The 12,074-nt window shown below is 43.2% G+C and overlaps 1 protein-coding gene across 4 annotated transcripts in view; it reads left to right on the top strand.

The window, feature by feature from the left end:
* The first annotated feature begins 9,006 nt into the window (after positions 1-9,006).
* Positions 9,007-12,074, top strand: part of KIF3B (kinesin family member 3B) — a 40,200-nt gene continuing 37,132 nt past the window's right edge. For 3 of the 4 annotated variants that reach the window (XM_061437238.1, XM_061437239.1, XM_061437236.1), the window contains exons 1-2: positions 9,007-9,123; positions 10,346-10,469. The gene's annotated coding sequence lies outside the window, so the exon portion shown is untranslated. The remainder of the gene's footprint in view (positions 9,124-10,345; positions 10,470-12,074) is intronic. The other variant, XM_061437237.1, reaches the window with a different exon arrangement.

Here is a 12,074-nt window from a genome sequence, read left to right on the forward strand (position 1 = left end):
TGCTGTGATGTATGTCGGAGAGTGTTTTGCCTATGTTCTCCTCTAGGAGTTTTATAGTTTCTGGTCTTACGTTGAGATCTTTAATCCATTTTGAGTTTATTTTTGTGTATGGTGTTAGAAAGTGTTCTAGTTTCATTCTTTTATAAGTGGTTGACCAGTTTTCCCAGCACCACTTGTTAAAGAGATTGTCTTTAATCCATTGTATATTCTTGCCTCCTTTGTCAAAGATAAGGTGTCCATATGTGCGTGGATTTATCTCTGGGCTTTCTATTTTGTTCCATTGATCTATATTTCTGTCTTTGTGTCAGTACCATACTGTCTTGATAACTGTGGCTTTGTAATAGAGCCTGAAGTCAGGTAGGTTGATTCCTCCAGTTCCATTCTTCTTTCTCAAGATAGCTTTGGCTATTCGAAGTTTTTTGTATTTCCATACAAATTGTGAAATTATTTGTTCTAGCTCTGTGAAGAATACCGTTGGTAGCTTGATAGGGATTGTATTGAATCTATAAATTGCTTTGGGTAGTATACTCATTTTCACTATATTGATTCTTCCAATCCATGAACATGGTATATTTCTCCATCTATTAGTGTCCTCTTTGATTTCTTTCACCAGTGTTTTATAGTTTTCTATATATAGGTCTTTAGTTTCTTTAGGTAGATATATTCCTAAGTATTTTATTCTTTTCGTTGCAATGGTGAATGGAATTGTTTCCTTAATTTCTCTTTCAGTTTTCTCATTATTAGTGTATAGGAATGCAAGGGATTTCTGTGTGTTGATTTTATATCCTGCAACTTTACTATAATCATTGATTAGTTCTAGTAATTTTCTGGTGGAATCTTTAGGGTTTTCTATGTAGAGGATCATGTCATCTGCAAATAGAGTTTTACTTCTTCTTTTCCAATTTGGATTCCTTTTATTTCTTTTTCTGCTCTGATTGCTGTGGCCAGAACTTCCAAAACTATGTTGAATAGTAATGGTGAAAGTGGGCACCCTTGTCTTGTTCCTGACTTTAGAGGAAATGCTTTCAATTTTTCACCGTTGAGGATAATGTTTGCTCCATTGTATGTTTATACTCCATTTTATTTATCCATTCATCCATCCATAGACACCTGGGTTGCTTCTACCTTTTGACTATCATGAGCATAAGGATCCAGTTTCTCTGTATCTTCTCCAACACTTGTTATAGCTCTTAATTTATGGTTTGATTTGTATTTCACTAGAAGAAGCACAAGCTGGAATCAAGATTGCCAAAAGAAATATCAATAACCTTAGATTTGCAGCTGACACCACCCTTATGACAGAAAGTGAAGAGGAACTAAAAAGCCTCTTGATGAAAGTGAAAGAGCAGAGTGAAAAAGTTGGCTTAAAGCTCAACATTCAGAAAACTAAGATCATGGCATCTGGTCCCATCATTTCATGGGAAACAGATGGGGAAACAGTGGAAACAGTGTCAGACTTTATTTTGGGGGGCTCCAAAATCACTGCAGATGGTGATTACAGCCATGAAATTAAAAGACGCTTACTCCTTGGAAGGAAAGTTATGACCAACCTAGATAGCATATTCAAAAGCAGAGACGTTACTTTGCCAACAAAGGTCCGTCTAGTCAAGGCTATGGTTTTTCCAGTGGTCATGTATGGATGTGAGAGTTGGACTGTGAAGAAAGCTGAGTGCTGAAGAATTGATGCTTTTGAACTGTGATGTTGGAGAAGACTCTTGAGAGTCCCTTGGACTGCAAGGAGATTCAACCAGTCCATTCTAAAGGAGATCAGTCCTGGGTGTTCATTGGAAGGACTGATGCTAAAGCTGAAACTCCAATACTTTGGCCACCTCATGCAAAGAGTTGACTCATTGGAAAAGACCCTGATGCTGGGAGGGATTGTGGGCAGGAGGAGAAGGGGACGACAGAGGATTTGATGGCTGGATGGCATCACCAACTCGATAGACATGAGTTTGAGTAAACTCTGGGAGTTGGTGATGGACAGGGAGGCCTCGCGTGCTGCAATTCATGGGGTCACAAAGAATCAGACACGACTGAGCTACTGAACTGAACTGAACTCAATGATTGATTTTGAGCATTTTTTTTAGCATATTTTCACATGTCTATTGATCATTTGTATACCTTTTTTGAGGAAATGTCAAGCCTTTGCCTACTTTTTAATTGAGTTATTTGTTTTATATTGTCAAGTTGTAGGGATTCTTTACATGTTCTGAACATTAACCCCTTATCAGTTATATGACTTGTAAATATTTTCTGTAGATTTTCTTTTCCATTCTGTTGATTGCCTAAGAGACTGTTTCTTGATGACCACCATGGGACATTAAAAGTTTTCCTGATGGATATACACATCCTACTCTCCTCCTCATTATATTTTCTGGAGCATTCCTACGTATCAGTTGATGCTCTTCAAAAATTATTTTCAATGGAAACTTTATGTCCCTGTTACTGACATATCAATAACTTAGTTTATCTATCCATTCCCCTAATGTTAGACATAATAAGTGAGTGAAGTGAAGTGAATATTGGACATGATAAGTATAAATGAAGCTGGGATTAACATGCTTGCGTCTAAATCTTTAGGATCATCTTTCATTATTTTCTTGTAATTGATTCCTAGAAGTGATATGGGCTGACTCAAATGATTCTTAGTCATCTTGTTAATTTTCCTTACAATTTGTGCCAATTTCATCCCATCTGCAGTGGGGTGAAAGTTCTCTTCTCTCCATTCTTGCCAACACCAAGTATTAGGCATTAAAATCTGCTAATTTAAAGGTGAATGGTGATAATATTTGCTTTTAAATACCTGTGTCATGCCAGATGATGAGAAACAAGACAAGACCCTGTCCTGGGACATCAATTCTAGTTCTGGTTCTGTCATCACGCTTCCACAACGTCCTTCTGGCTCTGAAATTTTAAACATCATCGGTTTATCTTCATCTTCTACCGTTTATGGTGACTGACAGTTGGAAAAGCAGTTTCCCTCCCATTCTCTGGGTGAATTCTCACAGCAACCTTGCAGGAAGCATGTAAAGAAACAAGGTCCAGAAGGTGAACAAATTTGCCCAAGGTTGTACAGCCAGTTAAGTGCCTGAGGAGGAAGCATTACCGGCCAACTTCTGTCTGGCTTTCTTCAGGAAACATCAAGATGTGAATTTAGAAGACATTAGCTTGATTCCCAGCCCTTAGAGCCTCTTTCAGATCCCAGCGTCTCATCTATACTGAACCTGGGCGCTCAGCCAAGCGAGGACCATCAGGTATGTCTCAGGTGCTTGGCCTGTGTCCAAACCCAGCATCTTGTTTCTTCCTGAAAGGGGCACTGGGATGCCATCTCTTCTCATTCTCATAGATCATTCCCTTTGCACTCTTTTTTTCCCATTGATATAACATTATGTTAATTTCAGGTGTGCAATGTGACGATTCCATATTTGTATATATGTATTGCAAAATGATCATCACAGCAAGCCCAGTTAACATCTGTCACCACACACAGTCACAACAATTTTTTTCTTGTGATGAGAACTTTCCAGATCCAGTCTCCTAGCTTCTTGCAAATGTGCAATACAGAATTACTAACTCTAGTCACCATGCTACACGTCACCATTGCATTCATTTTATAATTGGAAATTTGTACCTTTTAACTCCCTTCCCCTACCTCACCAACCCTCGCCCCCTGCCTCAGGCAACTTACCAATCTGTTTTCTATATCCATGAGTTTGGTTTTTGTTTCGTTGCTTATTTGTTTTAGAATCCACACAGAAGTAAGGTTATATGGTATTTATCTTTTTCTGCCTGACTTATTTCACTTACCTGCTCCGTCTTTTTACACAATCCCTTTCCAACCCTCTTCCCCAATTGGTATGAAATTTCCAAGATGACTAAACTCTGTAACTGGTAGGACTCCGTACACTGCAACTATTGTTTGCCTGGAGGAAGCCATGACCCTCACTCAATAAAGAAGGGAAAGAGAGTCACCATTTTTTGGAGCACCTACTAAGTGTCAAGCACTCTTCCATTCTGTATGTCCATTATCCTCACAATAAACCTGAGCAGTGGCATTAATAGCCCCATTTTTCAGATGAGGAAACTGAGTGCCAGAGAGATAACGTGGCTTGTACTGGGACACTCAGCTATCTGGTGGAGGTGGAACTGGGATTCAAACCCAAGGCCATTTGGACCCCACAGTCATGCTTGTCATTTTTCATATCCCAGAGTTGTGCTATCCAATACGGTAGCCACCACCCACTCCTGGCCATATAAACTCAAATTAATTCAAGTTGAATAAATAAAATTCAATTCCTCAGTAGTACTGGCCACATCTCACTCAATAGCCATACATGGCTGGTGGCTGTATTTGACACCATCAAATATAGAATTTTTCCACCACTGTGGAAAGATCTGTTGGATAGCACTGCTCTAGAATGTCAAGAAAAGAAAGGAAATTTGGTGATTTTTACTCTTGCAATGGGGAGCCAGCCATCTGCCATTTGTCAACCCTGTATGGAGTCTATCAGAAGTTATCTTCCCTGGGTGAGAGCAAAACAAAATTATGCATGGGTTTCTGGGTTGTGTTTTGTCTTTCTCCTGGTTTGGGAGGAGACTGCAAGCTGGCTACACTCATTTCCACGCTTGACAGGTACCCACAGATCTGTGTCCTCATACCCCTTCTGCCCCCAACCCTTAGGTACCCAGTGCTCTCCTCTGTCACAGAGGATTCATGATGCTCCTGGCCATTAAAATGAGATGTCTTCACAAGACAAGTCAGATAGGGACTGAGCAAAGTTTCACAACACAGTGAGCTTCGTTCCAGCTAGGTGGCTACTGGGTTCATGGAGGCTGCTGGGGAGAGGTGTCTTCACTGAATGACAGTGAGGAGGAGGACTGATGGAGATCTTTGGTAAAGAGATGTCTGATTATAATTGGATTTTTTCTTGCCTAAGAACGGAAGGAGAAGGGGGCAACAGAGGATGAGATGGTTGGATGGCATCACCGACTCAATGGACATGAGTTTGAGCAAACTTTGGGAGATGGTGAAGGACAGGGAAGCCTGGCATGCTGCAGTCCACGGGGTTGCAAAGAGTCAGACACAACAGAGAAACTGAACAACAACAGAATCCCTTTCTTATATTCAAGTAATTCTCATTTTGTAAATGAAGGCAGTCTTCTCCCACCACAGAAGCCAAAAGCCAGGTATTTGCCTTTATAGTTCCCACTGCAGGTATGAGATGGGCATGTGAGTCAGACTCAACCAATCAGAGCTTGGGTTACAAAGAAGCTGAGACTGCCAGCAAACCTCATGTGGAGGGTAGGTGAGAATGATGTTGAGATAGTGCCCATGGCCAGATATCTGTGGTGAAAGTTGGGTACCCAATGTCCTTACCAGACGACTCCATGGTATAAGGTGTCACATGACCTGGTCTTGTCATTCCTGCCCACTTCTAGAAGTTTCCTGATGAGTTTTGAACTTCTTTCTCTCTCTCTCTCTCTTTTTTTATTTATTTGTTTGTTCTGGGTTTTAGTCGTGACATGTGAACTCATAGCTGTGGCATGTGGGATCTAGTTCCCTGACCAGGGATTGAACCTGTGCCTCCTGCTTGGGGAGTGCGGGGTGTTGGCTACTGGACTATGAGGGTAGTCCTTGAACTTCTTATTTAATGAATTGTGTTTCTGCTTATCATCAGCCAGAGTTGATTACTACTGCTTAAAATGAACTGACACAGTGGCGTTCACTGGAATTAGACCAGATCGTTTCTAGGCTGGAGTTTGCTCTGCAGGGGAGCTGGAGTGGAGGGGTCTCTGCTTTGGTCCACATGATGTCTCCATATCAGGACCCACTTATCCTGGCCCTACTGACCTCTTTCCCTGCTGTTGCATTATCACCCTCTTTCTTCTCCCTCAAACTTAGCAAGTCTCCAGAACTGGGGAGCTTGGGAGCCCTGCTCTGACTTGTAATGACTTCTTCCATGTCGTGAGTCCTCTCTCCAGGACTTTAGAATTCAGAACATCCTTTCTCTATTTTTCTGCTGAAGCAACTCTTTCTTGAGCAGTAATTGTCTCAAAGTCTAAGTTGGGTGGAAAAGGGGTCACAGTGTGAAAGCAAATGGAAACATAATAAGTAATATATCAAAATAGTACCCCACCATATTAGGGTGAATAACCACCCTGGTTTGCCCAGCTGAGAGTTTTCTTGGGAGATGGGACTTTTTTCCCCATGTTGTGTGGTTTATGGGATCTTAGTTCACTTACCAGGGATTGAACCCACGTCCTTGGCAGCGAAAGCTCAGAATCCTAACCACTGGACTGCCAGGGAATTCCCTGGGAGATGGGACTTTTGACTCATAGCAAACAGGAAAAGTTCTGTGCAAACAAGGATGAGATGATCACCCTATACTTTAGTACTATTATTACTAATCCTGTTTTTCTACACAGTTTTATATAGCTTGCTAAGGACAGAAGCAAGACCAGGCTGTCATCAACAGGCCCTTATCAAAGTTTTTTTCTTTCTGATAAGTGAAAAAAATTCTCAATGTTATTTCAATTTTCATTGCCTTTAATATGAGTGAGCAGAGCATCTTTTTATGTTTGAAAGCCATGTTTTCTATACCCTTTCTCTGAACTAGCTATTTATACTCCTTATGTACCTGTTTTTTTTAAATTATAAATATAGACATCTAGTATTGATTGATTTTTTTTTCTCCTTGACTCCTGCTTATATGACAGTAAGGAATAAAAAATGTATCAGCCCACAATGTGAATAGAAGAGGATGCAGACATCAGTGGTCCAGAAATTTTGGCAGACTTACGGCAGACAGAGACAGAGGAGAAGTACTGACTTTAACGGGAGGAGGAAGTTACCATCTAACGTCTGCAGAGAGGAATATTGATAACTGAAAGGTGAGCCCAGAATCCTTTCGTAGAAGAAATGGATGCTAAAGTTGAGGAAATCTCCCAGAGAGTAGAACAAAATAAGCCAAAAAGAGGGATGAAAGAGAAAAACAATGAGAAAATTAGCTCAGTCCATTAAACACAATTTCTAATAGAAGTTGAAGACACAATTTCTAAAGAAGTTTAAGACGTATAGAAAAAAATAGCAATTGCTACAAAGAGAACAAATGAAAAAGTGTGGAAGAAATAAAACATAAACCCACATTATTGGGTTCAGTAGAAACAGTGTTTGTAGTTATTATAGGGTAAACATGATTCATTGACTTAACTATATTGAATAATGCTGGGTAGGCACATAGAGTAGGTTAACATGTGAAGGGAAATAAGGACCCAAAGGATGACTCAGAGTCTGGTATCTTAGTTGGGGCCAGCTAACTGCTGTAACAAAAATTCTCCTTGTCTCAGTAGCAGAATCTAGTAAAAGTTTATTTTCTTGTCTAGTTTGGACAGCTGTCTACTAAGAAGTGTCTCATTGATCCAGATTCCTCCTATTCTGCAACTCAGCCATCTCCTAGAGCCTTTAAGTCCTTCACTTTCAAGTCCTTTAAAGTCCTTCACCTTATAGCTGAGTAAGTATAAACAATTATATGAGAGGTTTTTATGGGTTAGGCCTGAGAATGGCATATATCATATTCATCTGGCCAGAACTTGGTCTGAACCACCGGGAAGGTTGGGAAATGTTGTCTAATTGTGTGTTTAGGAGCCAGAAAATAATGTGAGGGGAGCAAGTAGCAATATTTGCCATATTAGACAAAGGTAGGGTGTAGGGTGGCGAACAGGTATTCAGAGCTTCCCAGATGGCACTAGTGGTAAAGAATCCATTTGCCAATGCAGGAGACATCTGAGACAAGGGTTTGATCCCTGGGTCAGGAAAGATACCCTGGAGTAGGAAATGGCAACCTTCTCCAGTGTTCTTGTCTGGAAAATTCCATGAGCAGAGGAGCCTGGAAGACCACAGTCCATGGGGTGGCAAAGAGTTGGACATGACTGAGCATGTACAGACCCCACGTATTTATCGAGCACCTACTATGGACCAAGCATGGCAGATACAACAGCATGTGGCAGTGGGTAACAGCAGGTCGAGTTCCTGGGGGAGGGGGTATGGAACCTGGCCTTAGAGGCGAACGTGGCTAGAATGGAGTTTTACTGATTCTGTAGAAAGTAGTAAGGGCTTTGGACTTGATTTTGAAAGAAATGGAAGTCCATTAAATGGTATTGAGCATAATGTGACCCAATCTGCTTTAAAATGATCACTTTGGCCACCTTGTGGAAAATAGATTGGGAGGTCAGGGCTGGACACAGGAGTAGGAGTAGAGCTTAACTATGTCAGGGAGGCTAGAGATGAGGGCAACACCTGGCCTGATGTGATGGCACTGGGGATAGAGAAAGGTGGATAGGAGAAATATTTGAGAGGTACTGGTTCAGACGATAAAGAATCTGCATGCAATGCAGGAGACCAGATTTGATCCCTGGGTCAGGAAGATCCCCTGGAGAAGGGAATGGCAACCCACTCCAGAGTTTGCCTGGAGAACTGCCTGGAGAATTCCAAGGACAGAGGAGCCTGGCTGGCTACAGTCCACGGGGTCGCAGAGTCGGACACGACTGAGCGACTAACGCATGCACATACACACTCTAAATAAGAGACGCGGTGACTGACTTAATGGGGTGGGAGGGGCATGCGAAGGAGAAAGAAGGGACAGGAATGATTGTTAAATTTTTGGTTGAGTGGTCTGTTGGACTCTAAATGGGAGTTTGAGACATGAAAGCACTTTAGAAAAGGCCAAAGGGCGCAACAAAGCCAGTGCGTTACATTTTACAGATGGAGAAACTGAGGCACGAGATACTAGCAGGCGGAGTCAGACCGTGTATCGCTCGTCTCACACCCCCTTAGATGGGTGAAAGGACCGAAGGGTCTTGGGTACCTACTAAGGGCCAGTACCTGGCAGGGCCCGGCCCCTCCCTGCCCTGCCTGGCAGACTGTCAATGACTGTCATTCGTGTCTCAATAAAGTTATTGAAATTGACACTGGTTGCTAAGGAAGTAGGTCGCCGAGCCGGTTGCTAAGGAAGTGAGCGGCCTCTGTCTCTCCCCATCCGGGGCAGCGGGGAACGGCTGAGCCAACGGCTGAGCCTACGGCTCGCCGCCGCCCCCGCAGCCGCCCGCTTTCAGCTCGGGCTGCAGGTGAGTCGGGGTGGAGCCGCAGGGCTGCTGGGCAGGGCCGATCTTTCCGCCGCATGGTATCTTCCCTTGGAGGCCCGCGGCGGCACCACCGACAGGCTTTGCAGCTCCGGCAGCGGGAGCATCTTCTGCCCTGCCTCCTGGGCATCTTCAGGCAGTCCGGACGGCCTCGTCCCCTTCTCCCCCAAGCGGGAGTGCGGCCCGATCCTAGACCCGGCCGCGAGGAGTGGAAGTCAGAGACGGAGCTCTGGGGAGAAGCGGGAGGGAGAGGGGAAGCGGTAAGGGAGGTGGGAAAGGAAAAGCTTGGGGTCCAAATCTTGGCGCTGCCCCTGGCTCACTGTGTGACCTTGGGCAAGTCCCTTTCCCTCTTGGCCTCAGTTGACCTGTTTGCCCAGTGGGGTCCTAACACTTGCTGCTCGGAGTGTTTAAGATATTGAGCCGTGTATGCTGGAAGTTCCCTCAGTGGGGAGGAGAAGGGCCAAGAGTCCAACTTGAAGTCCGAGTGTCTGGATTTGAGACTCTGCATCTCCACTTAGTAATGGTGTTGGCTTGGGCAAATTAATCTCTGAGCCTTCTTTTCTTATCTGTAAAATGCGTTAATGAACTGCAGTGGAAATCAGTAAGACGGGTATGTCAAGTAGCTTGGCACATAGTAAGTGCTCAACAAGCTGTTAGGAGGCATGTGGGGTGGTTTGAGTAAAGCTTCCTGGAGGGGTTGACTTTGAGACAGGTAGGGTTTAGGTATGTAGTGCACCAGCTCATATGGATGTATTCCCTTGTTGACATCCCCTCTCAGTTTTACTTCTTCATTCTGCTAAGAGCAAGGGAGGTGGTGTGGATTTATGCAAAATAGTCCTGGTGGGGGAAACCCTGGGGTCAAGTCCTTGTTGATAGTTGAGGTTATGGTTTTATTTTTTTACTTAGGTCTTGTTGACTCTTCCAGAAGACAAAGAGTTATGTTTCTGTCTTTTGAGAAGTGCTTGAAACAGTAATAGCTATTTCCAAGTGTGATTGGCCGTTAAACAACACAAGTTTGAACTGTGTGGATGCGATTTTTTTTAAACGAAGTTATGTACTTCACCTTTATGTATAAAGAACTTGAACATCCATGGATTTTGGTATCCACTGGGGCTCCTGCAACCAATTCCCCACAAATACTGAGGGTCAGCTGTATATGATTAAGAAGCACTTTTCAGGTATATTATCTCATTTAATCTTCACATAGACTTTGCCAGGTAGGTGGTGATGTCATCTCCATTTCGAAGATGAGGAAACTGAGGCTAAGAAAAGTGAATGACTTGCCTAAGAATTTTATACCTATTAAGTGATGGAGCTGGACACACTTCCAGGTAAATCCTGTATTTTCTTCTCCGTACCCTGATATCTCTGATTTCTCAGCGGTTCTTTTGTTCCTTCTGACTGCTGTGGCTAGAGGCTTTTCTTCCACTGACGAGGAAACAAGATCTTACATAAAGCTTCAGTTAAATAGATACCATCAAAGTGTGAACTTCAGAACAGAGTTGGAATGTTTAAAGGGGTTTCTCTGTCCTCCTGACCCCTCCTCTTTAAAATGAGAGGAGTAAGCTAATGGGTCGTTTTAGTGCTATTGTGCAATTATGATGGCATGCTAGTGGTTTAAAAGCATGGAATGAAGCTGCCTGGCTTCAAATCTTGGCTCTGCTGCTTCTAAGTTGTGTGCCACTGAGTAATTTGCTTTAGCTCTTTGTGCTACAGTTTCAGCATCTAGAAAAGTAGGGTAATAATAGTATCCACCACCCATGGCTGTTGTGAGGATTTATGTACACCTAATACATGTGAAGTGCCTGGCAGTTTTGGTAAGCATTAGCTATTGTTATTTAGGCCTAACATAGCCTAAATAACGGAGAAGGCAATGGCACCCCACTCCAGTACTCTTGCCTGGAAAATCCCATGGATGGAGGAGCCTGGTAGGCTGCAGTCCATGGGGTCGCTAAGAGTCGGACACGACTGAGCGACTTCACTTTCACTTTTCACTTTCATGCATTGGAGAAGGAAATGGCAACCCACTCCATTGTTCTTGCCTGGAGAATCCCAGGGACGGGGAGCCTGGTGGGCTGCCATCTATGGGGTCACACAGAGTCAGACACAACTGAAGCGACTTAGCAGCAGCAGCAGCCTAAATAACCTGAATTATGCTTTATATTCCAATGATGGTTAGTGAATGAATAAATTAAAGCATATGCTGATGATACTAGGTCTTGTCAACTTCACAGGGTCACTGAATTCATGAAACAGTAGCTATCATAGTATGGTGTAAATGTCACTGTTACAGGGTTGCCCCAAGAACCTGTAATCCCATGTCAGAATGGATTGCAAAGAAAAACGAAAGCTGATGGTCAGATGCCAAGTCTGGTTGTCAGACTCGCAGTTCAGTAAATGTTTACCAAATCCTATTTGCCAAGCACATGGGGCATGTGGAGATCAGCCCCAACTCCACATTCTTCAAGGACCTCGGAGCTTAATTTGCAAATCACTAGCATTTCAATTGAATTTGATGTGAGTTCATGTCTTGTGTTTTCCCCTCCTTGGCGTAAAGATGTGGTTTCACATCTCTTGTGTCCTTAGGTTTCTGTTGGGTGCCTGGGCTAGAAGTCTTGGCTTGCTCTCTAAGCCCTTTATCCACTGATTTATGGGTCTCTGAGAAAGAACCTTCTGTTGTGCTGGTTAATAATACAGTGCCCTCTTTATGGTGCCTAATGGTTTACAAGAATGCTTAAATGTGTCTTCACTCATTTGGTCTATCAGTAACCCTGTGAGGACAGGAAGGTGCAGATTGAGATTCCCATTTTGCAGTTGAGGGACCTGAGGTAAGAAGCCAGGCTGCTAGTGGGTGGCCCATTTCACGTTGACCTCCAGGCCTTCTGACTCCAAGTTCAGTGCTCTCGCCCTACTGGCTCAGTTTCATTCACTTGCTG

Source organism: Bos javanicus, chromosome 13, assembly GCF_032452875.1.
Source record: "Bos javanicus breed banteng chromosome 13, ARS-OSU_banteng_1.0, whole genome shotgun sequence".
Taxonomy (NCBI): Eukaryota; Metazoa; Chordata; class Mammalia; order Artiodactyla; family Bovidae; genus Bos; species Bos javanicus.